Source organism: Perca fluviatilis, chromosome 5, assembly GCF_010015445.1.
Source record: "Perca fluviatilis chromosome 5, GENO_Pfluv_1.0, whole genome shotgun sequence".
Taxonomy (NCBI): domain Eukaryota; kingdom Metazoa; phylum Chordata; class Actinopteri; order Perciformes; family Percidae; genus Perca; species Perca fluviatilis.
Window position 1 is genome coordinate 38,052,987 of NC_053116.1, and position 14,222 is coordinate 38,067,208.

The 14,222-nt window shown below is 40.2% G+C and overlaps 1 long non-coding RNA gene across 1 annotated transcript; it reads right to left on the reverse strand.

Annotated features, from left to right (window-relative positions):
• Window positions 1-588: 588 nt before the first annotated feature.
• LOC120559231 lies at window positions 589-1,255 on the reverse strand. The gene is made up of 4 exons (XR_005639233.1): window positions 1,168-1,255; window positions 1,042-1,073; window positions 893-940; window positions 589-802 (listed from the first exon to the last, which is right to left on the reverse strand). It is a non-coding gene; the product is annotated as an uncharacterized LOC120559231 (long non-coding RNA).
• Window positions 1,256-14,222: the final 12,967 nt, after the last annotated feature.

The window sequence follows — 14,222 nt, forward strand, 5'->3', positions numbered from 1 at the left end:
CCCCGCTTTCAGCAGCAGTTTCAAAATATGAGATTTTTCGCATAGTAAAGGGTGCGTGGGGGCACTTTGAGCTTCTATGTATGTCCTATTTACCCAACCGAACTGCGTTATTCAACTATGACAGGGTAAAATCGGTTTTGCATTCTATCACCCCTTTAAAAGAATTGAACAAACAGATCATCTCACTCTTTAATTTCAGCTGTAGTGGATGTTGTTTTATTAGGGGCCCAACCACCAACAATTGGCGGTCAGCGAAAAGCCCCATTAAAACTGTCAAGGAATGAAATTTTTCTGGGCTTGAAGGGTTAACTTCAATTTCCAGAAGCTTGGTCAGGGAGTGGCTTCAGTAGAGGCAAGAGGCCAGCGGGGGGGGCCAGGTGTTTGTTCTCTGATGATACCTGCCTTCAGTGGCTTTGTAATGACAGGGATGGGAACATGTTGGCCTTTGCCGTGCCCACACAAGGAGAGCTCACTGTACAAGCAGCAAAATGTCCAGGTGAGAGAGATGGAGCAGAAGTTCTGAGTGAAGAGCCTGGAGCTGCGATACTTAGTCCGGACTTGCTCCAAGCTGTTATTCCAGACCTGACTAGTCTCTGTCCAGTAACATCTCTGGAAGATAGTGATGCAGGCTGCAGACCAACAGGTGTTCAATTTAGAGCACAGTGCCCAAAATTCACCTTGGACTGATTCATTTCTGTACAACTTACAATGTGCGAGAATTGGACTGGATTTCATTCGACCTTGAACTTTCCTCTGCAGTGTCCAATGAACTGTCTCTGTGTTTATTTATCACAGCCACACTCTGAGGAGAGAAAATAAATTGAGTTTAAACAGAAACATATACATTCTGTAAAGACATGAATATTTAAAATGAAGAATTCACTCGTCTTACCTGCAGCTGTTCTTCTTCTTCATGTGGATGTTTATTCTTTTTGAAGTACTGATAAAGAGTGACATCATTTAATTACTACTAAAAATCATTTCTAATGCTCTACTGTACATACAGTAACATGGACTGAGTAATAACAGTAAAGAACATACCTGTTGGGGATTGTCTGCATTCATTTTTCTTTCTGTAATAAAACATTACCAATGAAAAGCACCTCAATCAACAACATCATGATCTGACAATTATATTATGTATTAAAACATAAATTCCAATCATACCTGAGCATTTCATCTTTATGAGACGTCACACGAAAACCAGAGCTATTAAGAGTCCCACCACTAAACAGGTCACAAGCCCCTCGAACGGGGATCACAGCTCCTCCTGAACCTTGTTCTCCACATTCAGCATCCGTTGAAGCATTTCCTGGTTTTATCAGCTGAAGATCCAATGATTGACATCTGGAATGATAGAGGCAGGGCTTCGTCTCTCGCATTAAGTGTGAGACACACGATTTCAACCCGTTCACACGCCACGGAACACCTTGTATTTCATGCAGAGAAATTACCAGGATAACGCCTAACCAGCGTTGTGTCCACTATTTTTTATTTTAAACAGTGGAACAGGTTAAGAATCAAGTGATGGCGCGTTCGCCACCTCGAATAACAGGGACTGCCCCTATGTTACGTTGTTTTCTCCTAATTACCAGTATACGGTAGCCGTTCATGGTCGTGATGGTGTTCTTCTTCTTCTGTTATATTGCGCGTTGGGCATAACAACTTTTTCCATGACTGCCACCAACGGTTGGCCAGAGTATGCGATCAGGTGTGTGAAAACATGGAGGCCACAATAACAAAAGATTCTCTGCTGTTTCTTTATGTGAGCATCCAAACAGCACATCGCCAGCTGTTTGTTTGTGTTATCTGCAGGACAACCAACGGGAAAAGACACAGATAATGTGTTGTTTTATATATATATATAGGCCTATTTATGAATAATTAATAAACATTTTATGTCTGTCATGTTTATTGGCAGAGGCATTTGTCCACAATAAACAGTTTATTATCATTGAAATATGTTCAGTGAACCAAAGTTGCTCTACATCAAACGTCAGTTGTCAACAACGCTGTCACCAACTGGGGAACTCGGTTAAAATCCAGCCCGAAGTTTCCCACCTTCTGATTCCCACAGGACGTTACGTGAATGGTGACGCTTTCACTTCGGAAAACGTTTTTCCGATGTCCATGAACGTACGGGTGAGTTCCCCATAGAGAACGCCCTGCCACCACCGCGCGGCGCTACCATTGAGCATCGGGTCCGCGTCCATTTTGACCCAAGCCTATAGTGAGTAGTGAGTGTATTTTAATTCCAGCAGTTCATCTAATAAGCAGCCCGAGGAAAGCGTTGGAGTGAAAGCTTCTCAGCAAATCAGCGGCTTCTACCCAACATATGTGCCCACAGGCTGCATCGTCCACCAGCAAGTGATCCAGTGAAATGAATGACGTTTACTGCCAAGAAGCTTTCTGCGCAAGCTCAATGAGATAGCACACAGAGTGTAAGCTATTAGCTAATATGAAACTCATAGCGAAGCAGCAGCTTGTTTTCTTTAAATTCAGCAAGAAACAGGAGGAGGAAACTCCTGCCATTTAAAAATTAACGCGGTTACAAGTGACGAAGTTACCATCCCGTTCGCCGCCTCTCTCCCCCATCAAGTCCTCCCGTAGCCACCCCCTTCACACGTTATTAGTGTCTGGCTTGTCTGAATGCAGGGGGAACCTGAAATAAATTTTTTTGGCTTATTTTAATTGGCCCCATCCAGTTTTCTTCTGGAGCCTCCCACCTACAATCAAAATCCGGCCGTTTGGTGCCTTCCAATGACTAGTTGTGTGAGCGGATTCGTTAAGGATTTCACCTGTGCGGCTTCACGCTGTTTGTGCTCTTGTTGTTTATCTGGTTGCCATGACTCGGGGGAAAGTGCTGACGTCCTGTTTCCGTTCCAGTTGAGGTGAAGATACCCCTTTTACAGCTTGAGTTCAATAGAGCACACGGCTCTGTAGAGTCATTTAATTATGACTTTATATACTACATGTAGCTACGATAGAGTAAAAACCCTGTTGTGTAGTCCGCTGCCCCACTTCTTATCATCCAAATATAAGTATCAAATCAACATAGAGGGAAACACTGCAGCTTTTGTGCCTACTATTATATATTATCTATTATGCTATTATTATTATTATTATTATAGCTACATGTTGAATCGGCTGCAGGGCTACTTGACAGTTTTATATTTTATAAAGATACCCATTTTATAATAGGCTTACCCATAATAGTTTCTATAACAATACCCATACAATTTGGAATACTTTAGGCTTTCTCCTTTTATTTTACTACATAAACCTCCCATGCCCCACTGTGAAGAAAAACCTTGTCTAGGCTATTTCATTATATATTTTTATCCGTAGACAATGCTAGTATTAATTCATCCACACCACTACACACACACACACACACACAAAGAATACTTAATAACAAAACATTTTTTTTTGTACTTAATTTGTGTGTGTCATTTTCATCAGACCATTCTAAACCCTGCTGTTCAAAAAATCTCACTCCCAAACTCTTTTCTAAAACCCTTAGACTCCTTGTAGAGTGGGACATTTTGACAGGACCGCGTGTAGGGGGAACCGCATGCTGCTGTTAGAAGAGTTCAGGTGTATCCATGTCTGATCTGAAGCTTCACCTTTACTGTGTGTGTGGGCTGACACGGGCGTCAATAATGTCCCGCATGAAAAATGTCCCATCCCTCTGCGTAGTCAGGCTAACCGTGTGTCCCTTAATGCTGTTCCTGGTAAATAATTCCAGTTCAGTTTAATTGCTTGGAAGAAGTCTCGGTGACATCTTTAACACTTCATCATCATCATTCAGTGGATTTAAAAAACATTTGATTGGTGACATTTTTGAAGAGACATTTACAAATACATTATTGTCAAAAAGCACCCATTACTTTAAGCAGACTGATTGTTGTAGCTGTATACATTCTCTCTCCCGTAGTCTCAGTGCTTCATTAGTAAGTAACGATCGTATGGTATAAGCTCAGCTTCTAAGCTTAGGCATACATAGCGTCTGAGTGAGAGAAAAAGCTGCTAACGTGTTATACGTCATCACTCTTCTTTTCTCCCATCATTGAAGTTTGTGGATACCACTGTGTATGCGGCATCAGTCAGTAAGTCTGGATGTCCTGTGGTGGTAATGGACGCATAGCTTATGTAGAATTCTATAAAATGCACTTTAGCAATAATAGCAGGCTAATTCGTTACCTAGTGGGTGCTATTTCTGCGGTAACCTAATATTTGGCGCATCTCTTTCGTTCTCATGTGCTGCTGCTGTAGTGTCGCGTTTGTTGAATGCTGCTATTCAGTGCAAATATGCAATCCAGAGTGTAGCTCTTAATTCCTTAGTAATGATGGTACAATGGGTTACTTCTGTCGTCTCAAGGTAGCCAAATGTTCCAATGCAGATCACAGAGATTTGATTGAGTGTAGACTTCTGCTAGCAGTTAAGGGAAAGTAGTGGTCAAATTGTGGTAATTAACTGCCCCTACCTTCAGCAGGCAAGCATAGCCAGTAATAATTGTCAATTTGCTAGAGGGCATTTTTTAATGTATGTCTGGTAGCGTTCTATGTTAATGTTAACTGTTGGGCCCATATGCCTATAATCCTGTAAGGATTTGTATGTATACAGATATAAATTGAATGCTGCTCCATTTTGATTTGGATTTAAGTTTTATGGTTTATTTGTAACTTAAGTTATAGGATCATACACATCTTTACTGTGAAAACTTATATAATTTCACAGAACCAGCACCCCTCCATGTAGGCATCCACATACCGTTGGAGTAGGAAATGAGCGTGTGTTGATTGTGAGGCAATAAAGGATAATTAAGAAGCTGACTCTTGTCTTGGTTCTTTTATCGACCCCTTCAGTGGACTCGATTCACCACCAACTGCAGTCGTAATAAGCTACCGTACATGGTAGTCCTTATCGTGTCAACCTGTAATTTTCATTATTATTATACAATACAACATTTCTTTTTTCCAAGTCCCAAAATATAATTTCTCAAGCTTCATACTTCAGAAAAAACTACTCATTCCAGTCTCTTCTCTTCAGAGACTCCTTCTTTAAGTTCATTACTTTTTCCCTGAACTTTGGTGTGCTCATTTAAAATTAAAGCTATACCTATATAATCTCAAAGTCAACACATACAATAAACTAACCTTTTGGCTGAGCTATATTGTCCTGGCGTTACAGTTGCTGTGTTTCTGTAAGCTTCCACTACTAGCTGTTTCCTGAAGAGCTGCGCCAGTATAATCCCTCTCCAGCACTGTCATACAAACTGTATCTTAGAGGTAGTCGTACATGGCGTCTTCTTGGCCTTTAAAACCAGAACCTGTCAACTCATAAAGATGTTACATTAAGTATGTACTTTTAAGTTCCTCTCTACTATAGAGCTAAGCAGCTAAAATCGTCCCATTATAAAATGAGGAGCAGCTCCTCGTTGATACCAACAGCTAATATCTCCAATACAAGACTTTGACTACGGCTCTCTGACTGCTATTTACTAATGTGGAAAGAGGTTCTTAAGGACACAAAATAGCTCCCTCACTGGTCTCACAGGATTTCATACACATGAGGTTCTTTGTTCTGGGTGCGTCCGTAATTCTGCAGTACAGTAAACTCTTCTAAATGACTCTCTGCATCTTCACAGATTGACTGTTAAACCTTTTTTCAGTTCTTACACAGTATTATTAACAGGACTTGCAGTATTTTTTCCACTGCTTCTTAAAATGTGCCTTTAGCTCATGTACATTTTAACCAATAACTGTAGGGAAATATTAACAGAAGTCTACCCGAAATATTATAAATACGTCACAGACACTTAGTAGCCATGACAACCCTTTCTGAACAGTCAAACTTTAAGCCTTTTTGGTCAATTTTAGTCAAGTTGCTCTCTTTCCTAATTTTTCTATCTTTCCTCTCTTTTTCTCTCCTCTCTTTCCTCTTTCTCTCTCTCTCCTCTTTATTCTTTTCTCTCCCTCTCTTTATTCTCTTTCTCTCCCTCTCTCTTCTCTTCTCTCCTCTCTCCGGCTCTTCACTGCTTCTCTCTTTCTCTCCTTGTCTCTTTCCTCTCTTTCTTCTTGTTCAGGCCAGGTTTTCCCCTAATATATTTCACATCTCATCTCGGCTAGTTGGTGCTTTTAAGTTCTATGCAGTGTATATATCTGATAATAATAAAATATTTCTTCTTTCAGCCTTTTTCAACTTTCATCTTTAACAGTATTGAGTATTAATTTGTTTCCTTGCTGCATATGTGAGTCATTATCAATTAGAAAAATCTACTCACACCTCACAATGTTCTACACATTTGTCATTATTCAACATTTAAAGCAAACAGTTTCAGTTTAGCATAAAAGGTTTAACTTTTTAATGAAATTCATGCGCTTTAATTAAGCGATTTAGAGCTTTTTCAGCTATTTTGACTACTTCAGCTTCTTCTTACAGATTTAAGCTATTCAACCAGTTTAGCTTTAGCAATTCAGCTGTTCAACATTCCGCGCACATTTTCTGCGGAAATGCATTTTCTGGATTTTATTTCCCTCTTCCGTGCGTTTTTGGCTCTGTAACTTCTGCATACTTTCACCTATTTAAACCATTCAACTTTTCAAATGTTCAGCTCTTTCAGCTAATGATGGGACTTCTTCCAACTTTTTTCTACTATTTATACTTTTTCAAATTTTAAGCTTTTTAACACTTTTTTTAACGGTAAAGTCAATGAGAGCAGCCTTCAAATCCTTCAAATCATCTTCTGCTTCCATAAAATGTATCTCCTCCTACATTCTTCCACCTACAGGCGTGATTCAAAATTTAAATGTTCACAAAATATATTCAGCTATTAGATTTCACCTTTCAGGTTGATATCTTTTACAGTTTTTGTGAAAAAGCCTTTTAAGTTTAGTAATCTTTTTAGGATTTTTATCGATTAAACAGGGTGTGTATTGCATTTGCTAGAGTGGATGACATCACAGCTAGAGGGTGAAGCTTCAAAAAAATTATCTTAGTTCCTTGTCTGTAAACTGCTCTCACGCCCACAATATCTACTTGTCATACACAATTTATACATCAAAACGTAGGTATTTTTGTCTAGTTTCAGAAAATCTGCTCGGTTTTGTGATACGTCTCATACTTTTGGCTCAGCGAGCTTCCAAATGACGAGAAAAACAAATTTCTCTCAATCCGCAGCAATGATAAAAGGCGTCCATATTTTCCAGCGAAGAGCAGAACGAACCACTTTTTTAAATTGCTGACATGCCCACATTTTTATGTTTATCCATATAAATTTTATACCGATACGTTCACAAAGGCCGTGTGCCTCTAACGGTCAAGTCGCTGTTTCGATAGCATTAACTGTTGTGGATTTATTAAGGCTTGTTTGAAGGGTTCTCTCACACTGTCTCTCACTCATTAGGTGTGGCGATTAATGATCAAAGGGAGGCTTTATAAATACTAAAGGAAAAACGTTTGTCTGTTCTGAAGATGGCGCAGTGGTTATGGCACATGGCTAGGGTGTGGGGGGCCCGGGTTCAAATCCCATTGTGGCATATCCATCATTGTGTCCCTGGCTAAGGTGTTATTTGACTTTTCAACTACTCTCACTACTTAAACTTATTTTTACGGTTTTAAGCTATTCATCCAGTTTAGCTTTAGCAATTCAGCTATTCATGTTTTATTTTGCAAACACACACATGCACGCACGCAAACACACACACACATATACACACACACAGACACACAAACAGACACATAAACACACACACACACACACACACACACAAACACACACACACAAAGACAGACACACATGCAAACACACACACAAACACACACACACAACACACACACACTACTCAAAACACACACACACATCCCACCCCACACACACACACAAACACACACTCCCCACACACACACACCGCTCGACTCATTAATTTACACACCACTCTTCTCTCTTCTCATCTCTTCTCTTCTGCTCTCCTTTCTTCTCTCTTTCTCTCCCTCTCTCTTTCCTCTTTCTTCTTGTTCAGCCCCATTCTTTTCACCTAATATATTTCACATCTCATCTCAGCTAGATTGATGCTTTTTCGTTCTATGCAGTATATATCTGATAATAATGAAAATATTTCTTCTGCTCTCAGTGTCTGAAGTGCTGGCGTGTACTACAGGAGACATATTAAGAGCAGGTGCTATCGTTATCAGATCAAAGAGATGTTTATAAACATTGCCCAGGCCCTTAGTAACCATGACAACACTTTCACAGACAGTCTACTGATTACTCCAGGCTTGCTGTAGGAGTCAACTAACTAGACTAACTATGATCATCAGTCTATATCATTTGCGTTCCACTTCTGTCTGTCTGTCTGAAAATCTGGGGAAAATCTGCTCAGTTTTGTGATACGCCTTTTACTTTTGGCTGGTTGAGCTTCCAAATGACAAGATGTCCATTTCGTTCTCCATTTGCTTCAATGATCAAACTCCTGGATATTTCCCAGCGAAACACTGAACAAACCACTTTTTGAAATCGCTGATGCGCACACATTTTTACGTTTATCCATATAAATTTTATACCGATACGTTCACAAAGGCCTTGTGGTGCTCAGGATCACGTCATTTGACTGATAGCAGTTATGGTGTTGCCACAGTGAGGCTTTGTTTGAGAGCTTGCTCTCAGGGACTCTGAATAGCTGCAGCACAGCACAGTGGTCTTCCACTTCTCTCTGAATGTCTTCTCTCTCCCCCTCTCTATCTCTCTGTTTCTCTCTCTTTTCTCTCTCCATCCCTCCTTCTCCCTCTCTCTCTGTCCTCTCTCCATCCCTCCCTCTCTCTCTCTGTCTCTCTCTCTTTCCTTTCTCCATCTCGCCTTCTCCCTCCCTCTCTCTCTGTTTCTCTTTTCTTTCTCTCTCTCTCCCTGTTTCTCTCTCTTTTCTCTCTCTCTGTCCTCTCTCCATCCCTCCTTCTCCCTCCCTCTCTCTGTCCTCTCTCCATCCCTCCTTCTCCCTCCATCTCTCTCTGTCTCTCTCTCTTTTTCTCTCTCTCTCCTTCTCTCTCATCCCGCCTTCTCCCTCCCTCTCTCCCTGTCTCTCTCTTTTTCTCTCTCTCTCCTTCTCTCTCATCCCGCCTTCTCCCTCCCTCTCTCCCTGTCTCTTTCTCTTTTTCTCTCTCTCTCCTTCTTTCTCCATCCCTCCTCCCTCCCTCTCTTACTTTCTTTAACTTATTGAACCAATTTCCACTTTTTCAACTATTCTTCAGCTTCAGCTAAAGACTTCACAATGTTCTACATATTTTGTCATTTTTCAGCTTTTAAAGCCAACTTTTTAACGATTTCCACTTTTTCAACTATTCTCACTATTTCAACTTCTTCTTACAGATTTCAGCTATTCAACCAGTTAGCTTTAGCAGTTCAGCTATTCAGCATTCCCACGCATTTTCCCGCGGGAAATGCATTTTTCTATTTTTATTTCTTCCGTGCGTTTTTTGGCTCTCTGTAACTTCTGCATACTTTCACCTATTTAAACCATTCAACTTTTCAAATGTTCAGCTCTTTCAGCTAATGATGGGACTTCTTCAACTTTTTTTCTACTATTTATACTTTTTCAAAATTTTAAGCTTTTTTAACACTTTTTTTTAACATTAAAGTCAATTAGAGCAGCCTTCAAATCCTTCAAATCCTCTTCTGCTTCAAAATGTATCTCCTCCTACATTCTTCCACCTACAGACGTGATTCAAAATTTAAAATGTTCACAAAATATTCAGCTATTCGGGGTCTACTTTTCAGGTTGATATCTTTTACAGTTTTTGTGAAAAAGCCTTTTAAGTTTAGTAATCTTTTCAGGATTTTTTATCGATTAAACAGGGTGTGTATTGCATTTGCTAGAGTGGATGACATCACAGCTAGAGGGTGAAGCTTCGAAAAAATTATCTTAGTTCCTTGTCTGTAAACTGCTCTCACGCCCACAATATCTACTTGTCATACACAATTTATACATCAAAACGTAGGTATTTTTGTCTAGTTTCAGAAAATCTGCTCAGTCATGCGATACGTCTCATACTTTTGGCTCAGCGAGCTTCCAAATGAGAATCAACAAATTTCTGTCCATCCGCTCCAATGATGAAAGGCGTCCATATTTTCCAGCGAAGAGCGCAGAACGAACCACTTTTTTAAATCGCTGATATGCCCACATTTTTATATTTATCCATATAAATTTTATACCGATACGTTCACAAAGGCCTTGTGTCTCTAACGGTCAAGTCGCTGTTTCGATAGCATGTACTGTTGTGGATTTATTAAGGATTGTTTGAAGGGTTCTCTCACACTGTCTCTCACTAATCAGGTGTGGGGATTAATGATCAAAGAGATGCTTTATAAATACTAAAGGAAAGGTGTTTGTCTGTTCTGAAGATGGCGCAGTGGTTATGGCACATGGCTAGGGTGTGGGGGTCCGGGTTCAAATCCCACTGTGGCATATCAATCAGTGTGTCCCTGGCTAAGGTGTTATTTGACTTTTCAACTACTCTCACTACTTAAACTTATTTTTACGGTTTTAAGCTATTCATCCAGTTTAGCTTTAGCAATTCAGCTATTCATGTTTTATTTTGCAAACACACACATGCACACACGCAAACACACACACACACATATACACACACACAGACACACAAACAGACACATAAACACACACACACACACAAACACACACACACAAAGACAGACACACATACAAAACACACACACAAACACACACACACAACACACACACACTACTCAAAACACACACACACACCCACCCCCCCCCCCCACACACACACACACACACAAACACTCCCACACACACACACACACACGCCGGCTCGTCGTACACACACCACACTCTTCTCTCTTCTCATCTCTTCTCTTCTGCTCTCCTTTCTTCTCTCTTTCTCTCCCTCTCTCTTTCCTCTCTTTCTTCTTGTTCAGCCCCATTCTTTTCACCTAATATATTTCACATCTCATCTCAGCTAGATTGATGCTTTTTCGTTCTATGCAGTATATATCTGATAATAATGAAAATATTTCTTCTGCTCTCAGTGTCTGAAGTGCTGGCGTGTACTACAGGAGACATATTAAGAGCAGGTGCTGTCGTTATCAGATCAAAGAGATGTTTATAAACATTGCCCAGGCCCTTAGTAACCATGACAACACTTTCACAGACAGTCTACTGATTACTCCAGGCTTGCTGTAGGAGTCAACTAACTAGACTAACTATGATCATCAGTCTATATCATTTGCGTTCCACTTCTGTCTGTCTGTCTGAAAATCTGGGGAAAATCTGCTCAGTTTTGTGATACGCCTTTTACTTTTGGCTGGTTGAGCTTCCAAATGACAAGATGTCCATTTCGTTCTCCATTTGCTTCAATGATCAAACTCCTGGATATTTCCCAGCGAAACACTGAACAAACCACTTTTTGAAATCGCTGATATGACCACATTTTTACGTTTATCCATATAAATTTTATACCGATACGTTCACAAAGGCCTTGTGGTGCTCAGGATCACGTCATTTGACTGATAGCAGTTATGGTGTTGCCACAGTGAGGCTTTGTTTGAGAGCTTGCTCTCAGGGACTCTGAATAGCTGCAGCACAGCACAGTGGTCTTCCACTTCTCTCTGAATGTCTTCTCTCTCCCCCTCTCTATCTCTCTGTTTCTCTCTCTTTTCTCTCTCCATCCCTCCTTCTCCCTCTCTCTCTGTCCTCTCTCCATCCCTCCCTCTCTCTCTCTGTCTCTCTCTCTTTCCTTTCTCCATCCCGCCTTCTCCCTCCCTCTCTCTCTGTTTCTCTTTTCTTTCTCTCTCTCTCCCTGTTTCTCTCTCTTTTCTCTCTCTGTCCTCTCTCCATCCCTCCTTCTCCCTCCCTCTCTCTGTCCTCTCTCCATCCCTCCTTCTCCCTCCATCTCTCTCTGTCTCTCTCTCTTTTTCTCTCTCTCTCTTCTCTCTCATCCCGCCTTTTCCTCTCTCCCTGTCTCTCTCTTTTTTCTCTCTCTCTTCTTTCTCCATCCCTCCTCCCTCCCTCTCTTACTTTCTTTAACTTATTGAACCAATTTCCACTTTTTCAACTATTCTTCAGCTTCAGCTAAAGACTTCACAATGTTCTACATATTTTGTCATTTTTCAGCTTTTAAAGCCAACTTTTTAACGATTTCCACTTTTTCAACTATTCTCACTATTTCAACTTCTTCTTACAGATTTCAGCTATTCAACCAGTTAGCTTTAGCAGTTCAGCTATTCAGCATTCCCACGCATTTTCCGCAGGAAATGCATTTTCTAGTTTATTTTGTTAAACTACATAAATGCCATTATCTGTAACGTTATCCCAACTGGTACAATAAAAATCAACTGAGCAATATAACATGCATTTTTATTCAGTATATAAGCAATATTTTGCTTTTTATGTTAAAGACACTATTGATATCGTGAGAAATTTACATTCTCAGGAAAAAAGCCGCGTATCAGTTAATCGTTAATCGATTGATAAAGTCAGTCAACTAATGATTAATGAATTAATCGATAATTTGCATCCCTAGTACAAGCACCTGCCTGTTCTACTCATTTCAACTGACTTGTGAAAACTGCAACAAAAAAAAATCCAAATTCTTTGACATATAGCAACTTTTGTTTTTTAACAGTAACGCAAATAGTTACTTTCCCTGGTAAAAAGTTACTTTTATTATAGAGTAATTCAGTTACTAACTCAGTAACTTTTGGAACAAGTAGTGAGTAACTGTAACCGATTACTTTTTTAAAGTAACGTTCCCAAGACTGCTGAACACTCACCTGAACATGGCTGTTATCTGCTGCTGGTCTTCTGGGGACCTTGTTGCTCCGCTGCTCCAGGTTCTGGTTGTCCTCCTCCATTCCTCTCTGGTCCTGAGATCCAGCAGATGTCCACTGGGGCTGCTGGACTCACTCTGGATTCTGTTCAGTACAAATCAAAGCACACAGAGATATTCAGGAGCTGCTGTCTCCTCTCCTTTTTCTCACATCCCACACAACTAAAACAACAGTCGGAAAACTCAAAGCAGCGGCTGGAAAACTGTTACATTTCCTTCCTCGCTACACGATGAACTCGGAGTAGTTTGTAGAAAACAGCATTATATTAAACTGTGAAAAAATCTAAACAACTGCACAATAAAAGGTGAGATTTTATTTTAATTAAATTCACTCAGAGAATTTCAGAAAAAAAGGAAACTCAATAAAAAGTGATTTTGCCGACATTAGATGTCAATCAAAAGCTACCCACTACAGTGTTTCCTTTAGGATTTTTTTTTAGCAGTGGGAGCAGGTCTGGTCCGACAACAGAAGTTATACGACTTACAGTTCTCAAAGACGTACAAACTATGTTGTGCTGCGAGCTGTAAGTTCACCACTTCTACAGAAGGCCAAAGATGACGTCATCTCGGAGACAGCTGTCTTCCTGTCTCACTCAGACTCCGTTGTTTAGGTGTGCTAACTTACACTAAGAACTTTACTGTCATCAAAATACCTCTGCTAGAAATAGTCCGGTTGGTTTGGGACGGTGTGAAAGCTCATCTGAACTCGGTGCAGATCAAACACCAGAACTCTGGTCCACTTGAAAACGGGGTCCTGGTTCAGGTGGGAACGCGATGCGACCCAAACACAGGAAGTGGACCAAAAACAGAGCATTTACTAGCCTGCAGTTTACACCTTTCACACAGTTTACAGACTTAAATATCTGGTTTAAGGGATGATAATTTTCAGATTAGAGGTGTTGAAATTAATCAAATAATGGATGCATGGAATCGTGGACATGGACGATGCTGCATCGATAATCGGCCGGCTCATGATCCATTATTTCTGTTTATAATGTAATGTAGGCCTAACAACCTTTCTGTTTATAATGTAATATAGGCCTAACAACATTTCTTTTTACATATTCTGGTATGTTTTGCACATTCAGGAGGTGCCATGTGATCAGTGCTGTATAGGTTTATGTATCCAAGTTATTTAGTATTAGAGCACTGCAGAATGTTTGGTTTTTGAAGCTTGAAAAGCTATGAATTAAATATCCTACATGGCTTTAATAGAAAAATGTATTTGATCGTGATGCATCGAGATATCGAATTGAATCGCTGATATGATTATCATAATCGAATCGAAATGGGAGATCAGTAAAGATTCACACCTCTATTTCAGATCCAGATGTAATGCGTGTGCAGGTTACTTCCAGTG